The sequence below is a fragment of the Dermacentor silvarum genome, chromosome 1 (genome assembly GCF_013339745.2).
Source record: "Dermacentor silvarum isolate Dsil-2018 chromosome 1, BIME_Dsil_1.4, whole genome shotgun sequence".
In the NCBI taxonomy this organism is placed as follows: Eukaryota; Metazoa; Arthropoda; class Arachnida; order Ixodida; family Ixodidae; genus Dermacentor; species Dermacentor silvarum.
Window position 1 is genome coordinate 160,249,985 of NC_051154.1, and position 18,934 is coordinate 160,268,918.

Consider the following 18,934-nt stretch of genomic DNA (forward strand, 5'->3'; position numbering starts at 1 on the left):
AAGAAACTTTGCTCGATCATCGAACTCAGCGACGGTGGCTGGTGGATGGGGGAAGCGGTTGAGGGGGGGGGGGGGGGGGGGGTACACGACGGCGCGCGCGGGACGCGTGGCGTCACGGCTGCCGGCGCCAATGAGCAGCTCGCACGGGAGTTGGTGTGGCCGGCGTCACGGTTGTCGTCACAGGTGGTAAGCCAATAGCCGCGACCGGCGCAAGTAGCGACCGCCGAGCGCGGGTCCCGGACTGCAAAGGGATTCCAGCGCGCGGCCGGCTCGAGTCGCGCTGCGGGTGTGCCCCGGGCCCCTTTTTCTTTGCCCCCTGCATGCGAGCTCGGCGGGACGGCGCGCCTCAGCCGCGGTGTCCTCCGCGCGCGCTTCGTCGTCCTGCCACGAGGCGCACCGGTGAGTGACCACGCATCTTCACGCATTCGTAGATAGGAATGAGCCGGATTTCCATCCGTACTCCTGTCTGCCTGCATGACAAACCGAACTGGCAAGAGTACAGTACAATGTTTTCAAATTTTGTAGCTTGTTTGAAAGAGCCAATTAAAAGTACAGCAAGCAGTTGGCCGTCAACTGACACATTTTTTTGCATGTCGTTCTTGTAGAGAGCACGGATTTAAAGTAGCAAACTCAGACTCGGCTAACAGTATTTGTACCCTGGGGCAGGATAAGGTGCCTAGTGAGTCTTGGGTCAGGGCAGGATAAGGTATGTAGTGAGTGAGCAAATTCACGAACGCGCGACCAGAGTCCGAGTCTCTCGCTGAGTCTAAAGTTTGTTACGTGCAGTTTTTTCTTATTTCTTTTTCTAAAGACCACGTTAACGTCGTTAGCACTAATTTTTTCGAAATGCCAACCTAATATTCTGAGCTTAGGTTGGTTGAAAACTTGAAAATGTGTAACCTTCCACGGCAATGTTCTGACTACGTAGACGCGTGTGTTCTATAAGTGCTTGACTTCGTCGCCAAAGGTTCGGATGCCCACGTTGTCGTGCTGGCAATTATTGAGTGTTTTACATTAAAGCAGCATCAACAGCTGGCCCGAGTAAGAAACCAGACAGGCAGTGGACAGGGGCATCCAGTTTTGCATTCTAACAGTGGATGTCGTGTCCCGCTTTCGCAGGATTTGTAGCGTAATTTCTTTTTTAACCTCTGTTCATGTATTACTTTTTTTTTCTTGACATTGTCAGCCACCACGTTTGTGTTTTTTATAACGCAAATCTGAAAGCGAATGTGTGACTACTCACTGAGAAATCACGCATTCGGTTTCAGAACCATCTGGTGCACTCAGAAAACTTGTAGTATCTATCTATCTATCTATCTATCTATCTATCTATCTATCTATCTATCTATCTATCTATCTATCTATCTATCTATCTATCTATCTATCTATCTATCTATCTATCTATCTATCTATCTATCTATCTATCTCTATCTATCTATCTATCTATATCTATCTATCTATCTATCTATCTCTATCTATCTATCTATCTATATCTATCTATCTCTATCTATCTATCTATCTATCTATCCTAACACTGTAACAATAAAGTTCCATACTAGCATTCCTAAAGACATATCTGACACCAATCATTCTGTTATCATGGAAAGCCCATATATTTGCCAAAGAGACAACACGTCGCAGCTTCTTGTAATCTTCCTTGCGGTTCAGTTGTGTTGTGGGCTAATCTCATAACGTTTCCTTAGAGCTGTTAACTGTTATACGTTTAAATCAATTTAATACGTAATTTTCGTCGCACAAACAAATTACGGCAAGCAGTTTCAGTCGTGCGTGTCGCTAAATTTAACTGTTGTTCCGTAAGTGTTTCTTTTTGTATTCTGAATAACTGTCCTTGCTTGTAATAACCTCAAAAACCATCGGATGGTAGAAATTGGAGGCAAACTGACACTAATAATTGTCATGCAATAATACAGCTTTGCGATGAAAAATAAGATTCAGGAAGGTTACGTAAAAACCCACAAAGACGAAGATCAGGCAAAATTCATGTGGGAAAGAATTAGCATCAACATCAACAATGTATGCTTCCCAAATTTTTCACACGATGGTTGAAGTGCCGTTGAAGAAATCCGCATAGTCGCAATTTCCCTCTAAGATATTTGGAAACTATAGACTGTAGCGTCTATGTAAACAACCACAAAAACTAAGGGGGTGTTCGGGCGAAATGTTGGCTCGGTGAAAGCGTCCCTTTGTCAATCGCAGTAACCTCAGCTCCTCTACGCAGCTGTTCGCCTTCCGTGTCAGAGCGCGAGCTCTCAGCACGCCCACCGATCAGTTGACGCCGCGAACTTCACTTAACCTCAACGCATTCCCGGCTGCAGAATCCTTTGCGAGAGGCTCTGCAACTCGACAGTGGTAGTCTTAGAAAATACCTTAGGAAAGATAACTGGGAAATGTAAATACAGGGAAAACACGAATGGCAACTTGGACTGATTTCTATATGAATTTGATGTTAGCGAAACTTTTTTTCTGAGTGTGACAAAGCATGTTCATTTTCCCCCATCCCCCCAACAGAAAGCGAAATTTCTAACTTCTCCAGCGTGGTGTATTAGAAGAGAGTTGCGGGCAAACATGCACGTGAACTCTCTCACAGAATGGACGAAACGAACACCTACTAGTTTACCACTGAAAAAAAAAAAACACGAAACATAAGTTAACAAGCCCAACAAGAATGACTTCTAGATCAACACCGCTTGCCTAAATTAGCGGCGATTTTCGTTTCGGTACTCGACCGCAGTGAGATACGTACGTGCCGTCGTCGACCTAATCCTCGTGACTTGTTCTTCATCAGATATCTGTTAATCATGAACAGTATCCCCATAACAGTTAGCCCGGGCTCTACTTATGTCTCTCTGCGCTTATTTCGAACATGCGTTACCGGAGAATCCTCAGCGGTAGCTAAGTGGATATGGCGTTGCGCTGCTGAGCTCGAGGTCGACGATGCGATCCCGGCCGCGCCGGCAGCAGTCCGATGGAGGCGCAATGCAAAATCGCTCGTGTATGGTGCATTGGACGCACGATACTGAAAACCGGGTGGTCAAGAATAATCCGGAGCCCCCCCCCTAATGGCGTGCCTCATGATCATCAGGTCCTGTCTTAGGCATGTAAAACCCCAGAATGTATTTGTTCTTGCGTTACCTAAGAATTTAAGGCTACCCGAAACGCTGTTAACTACTACGTCAATATTGTTTTGTGGCAAGTGGCACTTAATTAGTCTCAACAAGAGCACAAAGGTGTAACTTCCACGGCTGCTTTATAGTGTGTGCCAACCATCCAGAGAGGAGGAAAAAGGATAAACCAACAACCATCCAGTGGAGAGTAGTATTATTTCTGAGCAAAATTTTCCGTTGCATAAACCCAGTTTATATCAGTTTATATAATCGCGTTAACATCGTTTTGCGCAAGGTGTTGTTGTTGTTGATCTTTATTAACTCACAATATGAGAAGTTTTGCTATTGACGAGCCGGCTATCCCAAAATCACAGCTAACACAAACGCATACAAAAAAAAAAAAAAAAACTATGTGAGGGAACAGTATAAAAAGAAATTGTCAATGTGTGTCGCTGGTTAGCGTTACTAACGAACACTTGTTTGATATTGCACTGCGGCGTTATGCGAGGGAAGGTCCGACGGTTTGAAATTTGCAAAAACAACTTTCATGCAAATTTCATTTTTTTCTCTCCTTCGAACGCTCCAATTATAAGCACTTATCTCAAACCAGTGGCCAAAATCGCGATGCATATTTTGAGACTGCGGACTTAATGCAGGCGCACGGATTAAAGTGCTCTAGTCTTCTTTTCCTTCTCGTCGCTTCCTGCCGCAAACTAGTATTTGCGTTGACGGGCTTCGGGCGCAGCAAGCATTTAGTTATTCGCACAGTGCTGTGGCGCATAATATCATTTGTGGCGCCATCTCTGGCCCACGAATAAAAGACCCTAGCTAGCGCTCTTCAGCCACTATCTAAGGAATCTTTTGTCGAGCGAAATTAAACGCCTTGCCAGGTATGCAAGACTTGCGCAAAGCACGCACTCTACACACAATACGCCACTTAGACTGGGCCAGCGTGCCCTCAAGTCGTGCGATGAATGGAAAAGCAAGGGTCACTGCCGCGGTCAGAGGGGCATGCGAGCTGGAGTGCTCTTAGGACGACCTTTCAAGTGTACGAACGAGGCTGTTGAAATGGTGTTCGAAGCACGGTCGGAAATCTGGAGTTGTTCCTGGTCTTATAGCAAAGTACGTGCTTTTATCTTTCGTTCTTATTCCTGTAGTGCATCGTTTCACATATTTTCGATGGGAGCGCCCTTCGAAGGGATTAAGAAGAATAACAAACAAAAAAAAGAAACACCCGCCGTGGTGTGGTAGTGGCTGTGGTGTTGCGCAGCCAAGTCCGAAGGCACGGGACCAAATCCCGGCCGCGGCGGCCGCATGTCGATAAGGGCGCAATGCAAAGAAAAAAAAAAAGAAAAAAAAAAAAAAAAAACACCCGGGTACCGTGCATCGTACCGTGCACGTTAAACAACCCCAGGTGGTAGAAATTGATGTGGAGTCCCCCACTACGGCGTATACCTCATAATCATATCGTTGTTTTGGAACGCTAAACACCAGAATTTATATTTAAGATCAAAAATGACCGTGATAAGTTCTCATGGCGATGTCGTTCGCAGCTTCGCGAACAGCAGGGTCAGCTTCATGCAGTAAACACAGAAAGGCAGAGAGAATGGAGAAGACCACTGCTTTGATTGAAAAAAAAAAAAAGCAATATTCTTGTCTAGCTTTACGTCATGACTTATCACTGCTGTGTCGTTATCTAGCGTAACAGCTGTATGCTAATGGTCCAAGCATAACGCAGCGCTAACGAGCGACGCAGCTTATGCTAGACAGAAATACCATTAAAAGCAGTACTGTTAGAGCGCTAGCACTTGAGGGATAGCTATGGCAGGAAGGAAGGCAGCGTTGTTACTCAACCAACCTCCCTAACTTATGTTAACTTGATAAATCTTGTTTAACTTGCTTATACAGCCTTCGATGTGTCAAACACTGGGCACGCCTGCAGAGTGCCGGCTTGTACGCTCCCCCAAAGGAAAAAGAAAAGGGCAGGAAGCAGAGGAGGGTGGGATGCAGTGAGCGCGATGGGGAAATTGCTGCGCAAATCGAAGAGAAAGAGCGCACGTTGCCCGAAGTCTTCCTTTGCTAAAGCCCGATGGCACTATCCCAATGCTCGATATCTGCGAAGAGAAATGTGGCATCAAACAGTGTGTTTACGTTTCGCTGGGTTTACATACTAAATACGCTCCGGGCTTTCAGTGTCTATTTTTTTTTTTTTTTTTTGGCTTACCCGCATATAGGAGGCAGAGCTTGAGCAATATCGAAACTCAAAATAAATTTGGAGGTCGAAACACACGCATTTCCAGACTTTTCCGCGTATTTTTTTTTTCTATTCGCTTTTCTATTATTTCTGTTTTGTTTTATTTTGATTGCATTCGCAGCGGTCATGCTCCATGAGTATAATGGCTCTGAGTAAACTTGATTTCTCAAGCTCTTTCTGGTGCCAGCTAGTGCGTGCGTGCGTGCGTGCGTGTGTGTGTGTGTGTGTGTGTGTGTGTGTGTGTGTGTGTGTGTGTGTGTGTGTGTGTGTGTGTGTGTGTGTGTGTGTGTGTGTGCGTGTGCGTGTGTGTGTGTGTGTGTGTGCGTGTGCGTGCTATGACATCGATTTATGCATATTTGTAACCATTTTGCGACTGCGCAACTGCAGGAACCAGACAGGGAAGCTGGAAAGATCTCACCTTATTCTTAATGCTCATATTTTGTTGGCTGCAACCATTTTTTATCGAAGACTGCCAAAAGGTTCTGTGTACCATGAATTGGAACTGCGTAGCTGATTTCTTCGAGATCAAGGTTGGCGGATTTGCCACTCCCAGATTTTTTTCTTTGGCGTTATCTGAAAAATGTAGTCTTTGCATCATAATTTGAACCGCTAGCCTCGATGGTATGAAGCAGTGGCCGAAGAACTCTCTCGAGAATATTTCACAAAACATGCGGTGTGTTCTGTAGGCACAATGAAAAATCGCTTGTTCTTCGCTTTGTACTGGATCTGGAAAACAATTTGAACACCTCTTGTGGACATATTAGGGAAACAAACAATAAAGCCAGAGAAAGCATAGCGGAAATTAATTTTCATGTGTAATTGAAGTGTAGAAATACTAAGGATGTGCTTCCGGCTTCATTGTCTGCTTTCTTCATATGACTGTAAGAGAAAATCGAACCCCTCGGATCCCCTTGTTCTGCTCGCATGTGAACACGATGATTTATGACCCCAATTCTCATTGCTTTTGCCTTGAAGTTTTAAGAATCGAACAAACAAATGGTACTCCGAACGAAGCTCTCCGCACATAAGATACCACTGCACGAAGGGGGCACGTTACCGGTATATCAGGTATCATTTATTTTGTGCGCGAATGGGAGGGATATTCTCTTGCGCAGCAATTCAGCTTCAAGTTGTTAAAAGAGGCTTTCTTTTTGAAGACCAAAAAGAATGTTCTTACTCAAAAGCTTATCTTATTATGTCGACTCGCTGGAAGCAAAAATAAACTCCAAATTCGAACATGCAAGCCATGATTGTCAGGCATGCTGGATATGAAACTATCAAACAGGTCGCAATTGCTGTTTCACATGGTACTGCAGGGCCGGTATTTCGTAGCGATGCCTTTCTGATGCTAATGCCTTTTCGCGCTTTTCGTGCTTGGTCAGTGGTCAGAGTGACGGTCCGCTCAGGTTATCAACGGGATCAGCCGGCCGTGAGCGGTGGATTATAAGACTAGGGGCGCTATAACGTAAAGCTATTCCAGGCTGTTTTATTCTAACCTCCTGACGTCAAAATTACGTAACCACCGACGCACGCATCGGGTGGTGACCCGCAGCGTTGTCTGAACAACCGAACCAAACACTCTCCTCGTTTATAGATGGAGGTCACCTTTGTTCGCTTTCAAAACGAATAAGATTGCCTGCACTGAGAGGTGTTTGTTATCTAACTGGCTGAGAAGAGGCGAGGAGCACGCTCTAGTGGAGAGGGTTTCGATGGGGCCAAGCCAGCACAGTGAAAACAGATAACCGCATGAAGAGGGTGGTTCCGGCTTCTCCGATTGGTCCGCTTCGCCTTACTTAGCTTGCGGTGGCTGGTCGAAAATCGCGGCGGCGTGCAACGGAAGGATAAGAATGCCGCTAAAACGGATCCTCAGCAAGGAATAGTTGGCAGACCGATGTCGTATACGTGCCGAAAGGGCTCGATAACGTTTTACTGCCACGCAAAAAGGTTTATCATGCGCAAATAAATACATGCTCACCGGTAGGTGCGAGTAGCGAGGGCCTGAGCGATCGGCGGCCAGCCATCTATTTCTTTCAGAACGGGGCAGTCTCTGGCTATTCAGAAAATTTTTTCAGTTCTGTTCGGCATACTAATGCAATTCTTTCGCGTACACGTCACTGGGACGCGGTACGTTTTTGCGGTTTTGTGAGGTCGCGTGACAGACAGGCGAAGTGGGCGCAGCCAGAAAACATTGGTCCAATAGCGGAGAGCTAATAGTGAAATAGCGTCGAATCAGGAATAATTATTTTTCTTTTGTGCGGTTCGATCATGCCTAATCAGTGTGTACACGTTTTATGAGATCGGGAGCTATCGCGGTTTTCGTGACGTCGCGTGACAGACAGGCGAAGTTGGGAGTGGCCCGAAAATGTTTTGACCAATCATGGTGGGCTGATTGCAAAATTGGAATAGAAAAGTTTGGAATAGATTTACGTTATAGGTGCCCTGGTATAGAACAAAGCATAACGCATCGCTACAAAATACCAGCCCAGGCAAACAGCGAAAAAATAACGGACTTTTTCTCTCAGCGTATAGAGCGCAGTGGCTGATTGGGGAAGTTGGCGATTCATAATCGTATGTATACACTGCGAAGGTTAAAGTGTACGAGACAAGTGACAAGGACAAGCGCGGACTACAAACTGAAGTTTTATTATGAGTGCGCCGAGTTTATACAAAAGGAGCCATCTGAAAGAAATAAACAAGAAAAAGAAAACATAGCTAGGGAAGACGCAAGCATGATAAAGGATCAAGTGAGTAGAAAAAAAAATCAGCAAAGCAGACAAAGAAGAGAGGCTCAAGGCAACGTAAAGTAGCATCTCATACGCCTACCGTACATGCGGCATGTTAAAAAACTCGAGCTCTTTGATACGGCAATGGATGGCTTGTTGACGCATGTGCTCAGTTGTCACGTTATTTGTGCGGCTTCAATCATGATGCGTGTCCGATCATCGCCGTGCTTGTCAAAAGACGAGCCATCCATTGCCGTATCAGACAAACAGCTCGAGTCTTTAGGAAGGCGCATGTGTACGTTAGGCGCTTGTGATGCTAGTTTACATCGCCTTGTGTGCATCTTCTTTTTCAGCTTTGTTGATTTTTTTCTTCTTTTTGTTACTCACTATTCTTTCTCGTTTTTTTATGCTTCCGTCTGCACTAGCTCTTTCTTTGGTTCTTTTTTTTTCACATAGCTATTTTACATCCTTTTCGCGTTGACGCATTCGTGACGAAGCCAAGCGCACGCTGCGAGCCGGACTCACCACTTAAAAATACAAAGACATCTCCAGGTGATGTTTATTCTTGCACACGTGGTTTCCTACGCTTCCCAGATGCTCAGTTGCAGTTTTCTACGAAAAGCAGTCAGATTTTCAAGAGCCGCGGGATTTAGGATAAATACTTTTTGCGTGTTTTGGAAACTGATATCATGTAACATCTTCTGCAGGTACATACCTTCTATTCTCACGAGCCTCCCAGCTGGACTAATGAATTTTTTTTAAATAATGGGGTTTTACGTGCCAAAACCAGTTCTGATTATGAGGCACGCCGTAGTGGGGGACTCCGGAAATTTTGACCACCTGGGGTTCTTTAACGTGCACCTAAATCTAAGTACACGGGTGTTTTCGCATTTCGCCCCCACCGAAATGCGGCCGCCGTGGCCGGGATTCGATCTCGCGACCTCGTGCTCAGCAGCCCAACACCATAGCCACTGAGCAACCACGGCAGGTGCTGGACTAATTAAAAAAGTAATATTATATTTACTTACTTAGCAAGCGAATTGGAAAGACACCTTGTTTTCTCACGTTTACTGCTTATAATATTATGGCAAACAAATAACTATATATTTATTGCTTCATTTTTAGTAATTTTTGGCAGTCTGTGCGAGAACACCGGGTATAATGCAGGCAAGAATTTTTATTCATTCTCTTTGGTAGCGCACTTCTCTCTCCTACTCTCGCTCCTGTACGGATAGAACAGGAGATCAACATTCCTGCGTTGTAATCCCGTATGCACCAGCGCACCGGCTCTCAGATGCGCCGGCGCCTTGTGCTGAAACGAAGGCCTTGTCATTACGCCAGTGTGACGTCACACTGGAGCCGGTTCTTGCGTCATTCGAAAGCGAAACTCGAAACGACACTCAAACCGTTAATGCACGCTGGCTTCAATTTACGCAGAACTTATATATCCGACGTATTTACGGCGCAGCGCTCTCGCGTGTATTTCGACCCACGCATTGGCTGCGGTGCAGCCTTGGCTAAGATACGTTCTTTACGATTGCGATCTAAGGCAGCAGCCGCAGCGAATGTATTGAGGCCGTGGTTACAACTTGAGCATTCCGCGACTTGAAGTATACGCAGCGTCGCTCGAAATTGCGCCGGAAATACTTTTTATGCGGTTGACGCTTTACGCTGTGCAAGGGCTCAGTGGGGTGGCTGCACTGGCTTTACACGCAGCAGAAAAAAAAAAAATACGGCAGCGGCAAAGCAGAAATAGAAAAGAACTCCTTTAACGTTCAAGCCAGCGTTAGATTTACTTTTGTATCGCTAGCGTAGCATGCATTACAGTGCACACGCCTCCTGCTATACTTCTTGAGAAGTAATTGCAGCCCCACGATCATCTGTGGAAGCTAACTAAACAAATACTGAGCATGTTTTCGAAGAAGGCGAATGTTCTTTTATTGAAGTGGTTTTCACAGCCGCACTGTCGTGTAATGACAGGCTTTCGCTAGTGCTGTATGGTGTCATCGACGAAGCAGCAATTCCTCAAGTTTTAAAACCACCTCGCCTTAAAATTGTTTGATATATAGCAGTGGGTTGATAAGACTCAGCCCTATAATTTCGTTTCTAAACTGTTGTCGGCGCGGATCTAATCCTGAAGAAAGTTTGCTTGTGATTTCGGTATTTTTACGCAACGCAGTCAGCTTCAGCTGTTGGTGTTCACTCTAGATTAAAGTTTTATTTCTTGAGCGTCGTAGTATAGATTTTCGTAACTTTGGGGTGACGGACGCTATAGGCACTTAACGTGATGAAGTAATAAGTTCACGACCCACTTTTTCTGCTCTTCCGTCTTTCACAAATATTTTTTTTTACACAGTGGGCCCAGCAAACCACAATTTTGTTTTAATTACAGCCATTATTTTTTATTTAAAATGAATATCGTTGTAGTTGTCCATCATGTTCTCTGTCAGTTAATTTGATACGCTATCACTTTGGAAATGGTCGCTAGCGATGACGACGGCCATATACTAATACATCCCACGCAGTCCGGTTGAGAAGATTAGTTGATGCGTATGGTGTAGCTACTATCTACGAAACTAAATGCACAGACTTGGACATCTTTGTCATCCTTTCCCAAAACATTGGGAAGGAAGAAGCTAACACTCCCAGGGTTAGTTCTAGTTGTAAAACATAGGAGGAGGAGGAGGAAGACAAAGAAGAAGAAAAGGGAGGTTAACCAGATGCACGTCTGGTTTGCTACCCTACACGGGGGAAGGGGTCCAAAGGGATGAAAAGAAAGGAGAGAGAGGGAAGAAAGTACTCTCAGTATGAACACGTGCGGTTGTCCAACACTTCACAATCGGTCACTGAGGCCAGTCGACTTCATGAACTGTGACAATGCCCGCATCACTTTGTATACCTGCGACGCGTGGGGCCACGGTCCAAGAATATTTGTCTCTCAAAATGGTCGGCTGTCTAATCGGTTTAACACCCTCTGGAGAATGTCGCGTTCGATCTCATAAAGATGACAAAAACACAACACGTGTTCCAGCGTCTCCTCACAGTTTCACGAGTCACAGATTGGGGTGTCGGACATGCCCAGAAGGAATGAGTACGCTTTCGTAAAAGCCACCCCTAACCAGAGGCGGCAAAGTAAAGTTGCATCACGGCGGGGGAAGTTTGATGGAATCTGCAGCCTCAGTGTAGGATCCAGCCGGTGGAGACGACAGTTCGAGAAAATCGGGGTGCTCCATGAAGCTTCCGTCTCGTTTTGAGCGAGTAAACGAAGACCCCTCACAGCGTCTGTCTTTGATAAGATTATAGGAGCTGTCAGGGTTTCCTTATGGGCTGACCGGGCGGCATCATCAGCAAGTCATTATCGACGATGTCACAGTGCCCTGGCAGCCATTGAAAAATGATGTCATGTCCGTTCATGAGGGCTTGACGGAGAACCTCTCTGGTCTCAAACACCAGTAACTGTTGTTCATGCGTCTTGCGTCGTAATGCTGACTGCAGACTCTGAAGGGCTGTCTTGGAGTCACAAAAAATGACCCACTTTCGAGGTGGTGTTTCCACCATGTAATTAACAGCAACACGTAGGGCGGCAAGTTCTGTTGCCGTAGAGGTCGTTCTGTGGGACACCTTGAACTTCCTTGTGACTTGTAAGGCCAGGATGATAAAAGCGCCTGTGGAGCTGGTGGTTGAGACAGATCAATCGGTGTAAACCTGCGTTCTTAGTTCGTATGCATCGTTCAGTAATGACAACGTCAACTGTTGTAGAGCTACCGTGGAATGACGGATATTCTTCGTAATTCCCGGAATCGTGAGGTGAACTTGTGGCTGAGGTAGACACCACGGGGGTGACAGTGGTCTTGCTGCTTGTGTAAAGCCCAACGGAAGGCAGCCTCGATGTGCCGTAACAAGTTTCGAAAACGTGGCTTGAGGTCTTTATGCCGGCAAAGCAGCAGTGTGGTGACTGAGTACGCGACACAGGTGTCGAATGTGTGCTCTGAGGTTGTCAACCGTGATGTATGTTGGAACCAAGTAGTCTCTAGCAATCATGATTGTTGCATGAGTCGAGGCGCATCGTGGAAGTCCAAGACATGTCCGCAGAGCCTGGCCTTGCAAACTTTGGAGGGTACGAATATTTGTTTTGCATGTGTTGACCAAAACCGGCAAGCTGTACCGTAAAAAGCCTAAAAACAGGGTTCTGTACAGCTGCAGCATGGACCGTACCGACGTTCCCCAAGTTTTTCCGCACAGGAACTTCATTATATGTACAATCGAAATTAGTCTCCTCGTCAGGTAGATGCAGTGGGGGCTCCATGAAAGGTTCCTGCCAATAATCACACCTAAAGAGTGGCGAGACTTCTGGTATGTAATAGCCTGGCCATTGAGAGAAACAGGGTACGGTGTCATGGGTTTGCGCGTAAACGCGATGAGCGCACATTTTTCGTTGGACATACTAAGACCTTGTTTTCGAAGATACGAACAAGTTAGGGTGGCTTCCCGCTTAATTCTTGTGCGCACTTGAAGACGAGTCACCGCAGAAGACCAAAGACAAATATCGTCGGCACAGATTGACAGGTGTATTGTCTTGGGTAATAGTTCAGCAAGGCCAATCATAGCTAGGTTAAAGAGAATAGGGCTCAATACACCGCCCTGTGGGACGACACCGTAGGTGTAATAGTTGGCAGAGGGGCCATTTTCGGTTTGCACAAAGAAGGACCTGCTGGTCAATTAGTCTCTTATCCACTGAAACATTCGGGCACCGATTCCAACAGCCTCCAATGACTCAAGGATCGCTTCATGTGTGACATTATCGTACACTCCTTTCACATCAATAAAGAGCGCCATTGATATGCGCTTGAGGCATTTTTGATGCTGTATGTACGTTGTCAGGTCGTTAACATTGTCTATTGAAGGACTCCCTCGCCGAAAGTCTGTCATTGAGTCAGGGTATATATTGTGGCGTTCAAGGTACCATTCTAGGCGTGTAAGGATCATGTTTTCTATTACTTTCCCTATGCAACTTGCCAGGGCAATAGGGCGATATGATGTCAGGTCGAAAGGCGACTTTCCTGGTTTTAGTAGCGGTACAAGCCGACTTATTTTCCATTGCTGAGAAACAATTCCATCATGTCATGAGCGGTTGTAGCAATTCAACAGCTCTTGCCTGGCCTCTTGTCCAAGATGGGCAAGAGCTGCATAGGTAATGCCGTCAGGCCCTGGTGAAGATGAACGTCGAGAAGCAGCCAAAGATGCGTCAAGTTCTTCCATAGTAACTGGAAGTTCCATTTCTGGGACGCGAGACACAGGGACGACACTAACATCTTCGGCGTTGGGGGTGACGCACACGCCACCAATCTGCGCCCAAAAATCATTTGCCACCTCAAGTTGCGTCTGGCAGTGATGTAGGGCTAAGGCCATGAAAGGATGTCGCTGTTGCGGAGACGAGCGGAGGCCACGAACTGTCCTCCAGATGTATGACAGTGGTTTACGAGCGTCCAGTGATTCACAAAAGGACTTCCAACGTTGTTCCTGCAATTTGTCCAAACGGCGCTGGATTTTTCTTCTGTGTTCTTCGTGCCATTCTCAGGTCACTAACTGCCTTCGTGCGCATGTATCTCCTTTTAGCTCGTCGTCGAAGTGTCGTTAACCTCTCCAGTTCTACGTCAAATTGGGAACGGTTCGCTGTCAACGTTAGGAGGCATGAAGCTTCTCTCATTGCCTCTAGATGGTATCCTCCAGGCTATGGCCAAGGTCTTGTCTGCATGCATTTTCTATATGTGGCTTAAATTTAGTCCAATCGGTACGTTGTACTGTATTCGACGAGATGGAATTGTTTAGCCCCCTGACCTTCAAGTAAGTGGAAATATGGTCACTTCCATGCGTTTCTATGTCTAAAAACCATGGTACTTGCGAGCTGAAGCATCGTGATACCAAAGTCAAATCCAGGCAACTGCTATACTTGAGGCCTCGCAGGTACGTAGGACTGCCATCATACATCACACAAAGATAGTGATGATTGGCGAATGACACCAGATTCCTGCCTCTGGAATTGATTGCCGAGCCACCTAAGAGTAAGTGATGTACGTTGAAATCGCCCGTCATAATCGAAGGACCACTGGTATGTAACAATATGTCTCGCAGTCCATCGCATTCAAATCGTCCTGATGGCGATAAGTAGATACGAATGAGTGTGAATGACACGTGTTTCTTTCTTAAACGTAGGCATGCATACTGATTGTCATCATGTGATTGTACTGCATGGTGAGCATACGTTAAAATCCGTGTGGATGTAAACGACAATTTGGCTGCGCTCCTCGCACGGCGACAATAAAAATAGTTCGTACCCTGACAGTTTTATCGGAGTAAGTACGTTGGGTTCACAAATAACAAAATTTATTGACGGAAGGATGAGATGCGGGACCTCAAGCCTCTGGCGTCCCACTGTAATATCGAAGCTTGTTTGAACTCAGTGCGAAATGGCGTCTCCATGGTGTCTACTGAAGGCTTGCAAGTACTGGATTTAGAACATCCAGTACCTGTAGTGCACTTTGAGCTGACGGCGTTTTTAGCTTGCCTAGGAGCACACGAATGGCGTTCATTATTGATCGAAGCATCGCGATCGCTTGTTTGTCTTCTTCAGGCAGTTTATCGGCGGGAGGTTCAGCATTCGTGATTTCCGATGTGGACTGTGAATTTGCGGGTGGCTGTGGTGTTGGCAACCTAGGCCAAGCTGCATCAGCCGCAGTCTCACTGTTTCCAGCATTCTGGTTCCTATCAGCCATGACCGGTCTGGGCAGCAAGGGAGGTGGAGCCGGTTGATATGCGACGGACGCCGTAGAGGCACTGACTTTCTTTAACGAACGTTGGCGACAATATCACCATTTTCCGATGGTTTTGGTGGCCTCTCGGTGAGACGAATGGTCTCTCGCCATTTGTTTTAATACAGCCATCTCCTTTTTCATGTTTGGGCAATCCTTTGACGAAGCTTCATGGGGCCCGTAACAATTCGAGCATTTCTGAAAAGTGGTCCTGCAATCATCCGCGGAGTGCGTTTCAGCGCAGCGAGAAAAGACTGCTGCATTCTCGCATACGCTTCTTACGTGACCCAGCTTCATGCATTTGAGGCATCGTAGTGACTTCGGTACTAAAAATCGTACAGGATGTCGAAAGTGGGCCACCTTTACATATGAAGGTAGCGAGTCTCCCTTGAACACTATCCTCAAACAGCGTGAGTTGCCCAGGCGGGTAACACTCGCGATGACATCAGCTTCACTGGCTGGTTTCACAAGAACTTCCAAGTCGGAGCTGGGAATCGCGGCATCTACATCGTAGATGACACCGGTGACGACGTCAGAGCCCAGCGGGATGTGGGAACGGACCTTCATTCCATCCAGGTCGGTGACGTTGCGCAGGGTATTCAGTGTGGCTGCATGCGTAACATCGATCGCCAGGACGTTCTTGCGTGTGTTTACTCTGATGTCGACAATTTCATTCGGCACCAGTGCCTCTAGCAGCTCCGAAACGGTTTGCCTGTTGAGGCGTTTTATGTTCCCGTTGGGCACAGCAGGAACGAAGAGGATGGTGTTGGTCGCAGGCCTCCGTTGTGGTCTTTCATTCAATGTGCTCGAGGACGAAGAGGTCCTCGTGTTGCGTCTCTTCACCTTACGGATCACGACAAGATCGAAGTCGTCGTCGGAGGCCTCCTCGCTGCTCCGTGAGTAGATACGGGTGTCCTGGCTATCATAGTCGCTGTGAGAGCCAGTCCGCTTTCTTGACGCGGCCACCGCTGACGTCGCTCAATCTGGCAGACGTCCGAGGTGGTCCGCGTCCATCGCTGACGGACAAAGAATTGACTTATCAGTGGTACACGTATAATTCCACAAAAATGGCAAGAGATACTCAAACAACGTTCTCTGTAAAACATAAATACCCCAGAAGATGTATGCGAAAACTGCTCCGCGGTAGCTCAATGGTAAGAGCAGCGCACGCGTAATGCGAAGACGTGGGAACGTTCCCCACCTGCGGATATTTGTTTTTTCATCCACGTTAATTTCCTTTAATTTATAATTTCTTTAATTCAATTAGTAAGTACAAGTAATTTCCCCTATGTTGCTCTTGGTGTCATTGTTTGTCGGCTTCTTATGATTAATAAAAATCGGGTCCCTCGGTTCCCTTTCTTCTCGTTCATATATATATATATATATATATATATATGTATATATACACGGTGTCCCTTAAAGTCCCACTGTTAAACCTTACGAATAAATCAATCGGAGCTGGGTCTGATCGCTGGAAATCCTCTCACACGTGATCACAGAAATTATTATTACCAGCTATCTATCTGTCTTTACCTGCGCTTTAATATAACTACAGTTTCCACATCAGTCAATACTGAGCAATGTGCAGCGCCTCCATTGAGAAAAGGTCGACATAATGATTTAAGACGCTGCGAAATATTTTTCTTGCATTCGCCTTATACGTTTCTTCTCACTTTAGACGGCTCCTTGCAACTAGCAAGTAAAAGAGCAAATGCACTTTCCAGTACTATCATTGCCCATTAATCTCTTATTTGTTACAATTCGCGCCCGCTACAGTTATTACTGGCACGACCTGCATTCACCCGGGTTACATCGAACCGTTCCCCCGCAGGGTTGAATTAAAAGCGCGAGTGCCCCTGCTATGGCCCTCGAACAAGAAGCGTTGGAATTTAAGTGTGACACGCTGCATGTACCAAGCTGTCCGTTTGTAGACCAGTGATGACCATGACCAGTGTTGGTAACCGAGCGTGAAAATCGCTAACTAAAGCGAGTTTTTTAGTCATCTTAACGACACATCTGTCTGTTTGGAGTCTTAGCCACCTAATTAGCAACTCTTTAAAGCGAATCTTTCTTTGCGAATCCTTTCGGACTTTGCTGACTGCGGTTGCTGCTGCTCATTCCAAACTGCTCATTCGCACACATGCACAAAAAAAAAGAAAAAAAACGAACAATAATTACGTGTCAGATGGTGGGATTAAACCTCGGTCTCCCAGCACGACAGCCCGATGCTCGACCATTAGGCCACAACCTCACGCACACTTCTCTGGTGCCCACACCAAGTAACCGTATTTGAAGACATTGGCGCACGAGTCACGTCGCGTCAGCAGCGTGAGTTTACATTAGGCAAGAAACGAAGGAATGAAACGGGCGAATAGCGTGAAACCCAGCTTACCGAACTGTCTTTCGCCGTCGTACTTTTTCTCTCTACGTTGCCCCTCTCCCTACTGTTCAGTCTTCTGACAAGCATAAAACATCGCTTTCATCCTCGTGACATCATTGCGTCGACGTCTAAATAGCTAGTAAATTGCCCTGGGAAAATTCCTTAACAGACTTTGGCTAAGTTGAACGCCTCGCCCCTATTTTATCTCGAGGATAATATATGCGCCTCCATTGTTGCTGCTCATATAGGAATTCCGAAGAGCTTCTTTGTGAGCCATCTTAGTAAATTAAAGCCGATTTTCTATGGGTAAAAGTACACTCTGTAGACCTGATATCGTTTTAAAAAATGAGCGCAGTTTTTTTATATACTCGTCGTTATCAATGTGGTAACTGCGCTTTGATAACAACAAGTCTGCTTGGTATCGCGTTGCAGACTTCTTATCTCGCCATATCGACGACGGCGCATGTGGTGCGCTAGAATTTTCGCCAGAGGGTTGCCTCAACGGTTAACTCTAATCGTCTGCCTAAAAGGGAGCGCCTTACGGAGACGTATACGAGTAATTCTCGGAAATGTGTCAAATTCCCCCCCCCCCCCCCCCCACGCACTAGGCAAAGTTTGCGCGTCTATTACCCGCCGCAACACCGTTTGCTTTGCCTCTTGTTTTTTGTTTATTGTTTTTAGACCCCACAACTCTAGTTCAAACAAGCCAGGGGCATTGCCACCCTCATCCGCAAAGACGTCAACTTTGTGGAAAGGGGCACCCCGACATACAAGAAAGGTCTGGAATCCATGCTCACATAAATCATTCCCAGTCGGGCCCTAAAGACCAACATTTACATACTAAACGTCTACAGTTCCCCGACTGACAGACTCAGGAACTTTAACAAACTTCTCACATCAGCCGCGTCGCAAGCCACGGACAGGCCGCTGATTGTTGCCGGAGACTTCAGCGCGCACAACACCGTCTGGGGCTACGCCACAAATGACAGGAAAGGGATTAACCTTGCCGAGTGCGCGGACACCCTAGGCATGCAACTCATCACGGACTCAAGGTTCCCGTCGCGCAGAGGCAACTCGGTTCAGAGGGACACCACCCCGGACCTGACGTTCCTCGGAAACGCTGACGGGTCGTGGGACAATCTGCAAGGGGACCTTGGCAGTGACCATTACATCCTGGAAATCAACGTCCGCATCACGCCCACTCCTCCCAAGACGTACACCTACGTCGACTGGTACCTCTTCAGAAGAATGAGGGATAAGAGGACAGACAAGGAGAAACCTTCGAAGAGCTCCGGGAAAATCTTGAAATTACGGTGGCCAACGCCACTAAAGAAATAAGCGTGGACCTAGAGGTACCAGCCATGAACTCCAGACTCGAACACCTCCTGGAGGCCAAGAACGCGCTAAGACAAAGATGGAAACAGCAGAAGCTAAACAGGAGGCTGAGGTCTAAATTAACGAAAATCAGCAAAGAGATCGAAGAACACTCTAGAAAGTTGAATGCGCATCAATGGGACGCGGTGTGTAATGAGGCGGACGGTAAAATGAGAAGGGGCAGCAAGTGGAGCCTTCTCAAGAACTTCTTCGCCGACAGCAACAAACCGACCAAGAGTAATGCCCGACTAACGATCGAAAGGCTCGTT

At 46.5% G+C, this 18,934-nt stretch overlaps 1 protein-coding gene across 1 annotated transcript in view; it reads left to right on the forward strand.

Annotated features, from left to right (window-relative positions):
• Positions 1 to 269: 269 nt before the first annotated feature.
• The window catches only part of LOC119436305 (tachykinin-like peptides receptor 99D), a 729,947-nt gene continuing 711,282 nt past the window's right edge, over positions 270 to 18,934 (forward strand). Inside the window, exon 1 of the mRNA XM_049656881.1 lies at positions 270 to 399. The gene's annotated coding sequence lies outside the window, so the exon portion shown is untranslated. The remainder of the gene's footprint in view (positions 400 to 18,934) is intronic.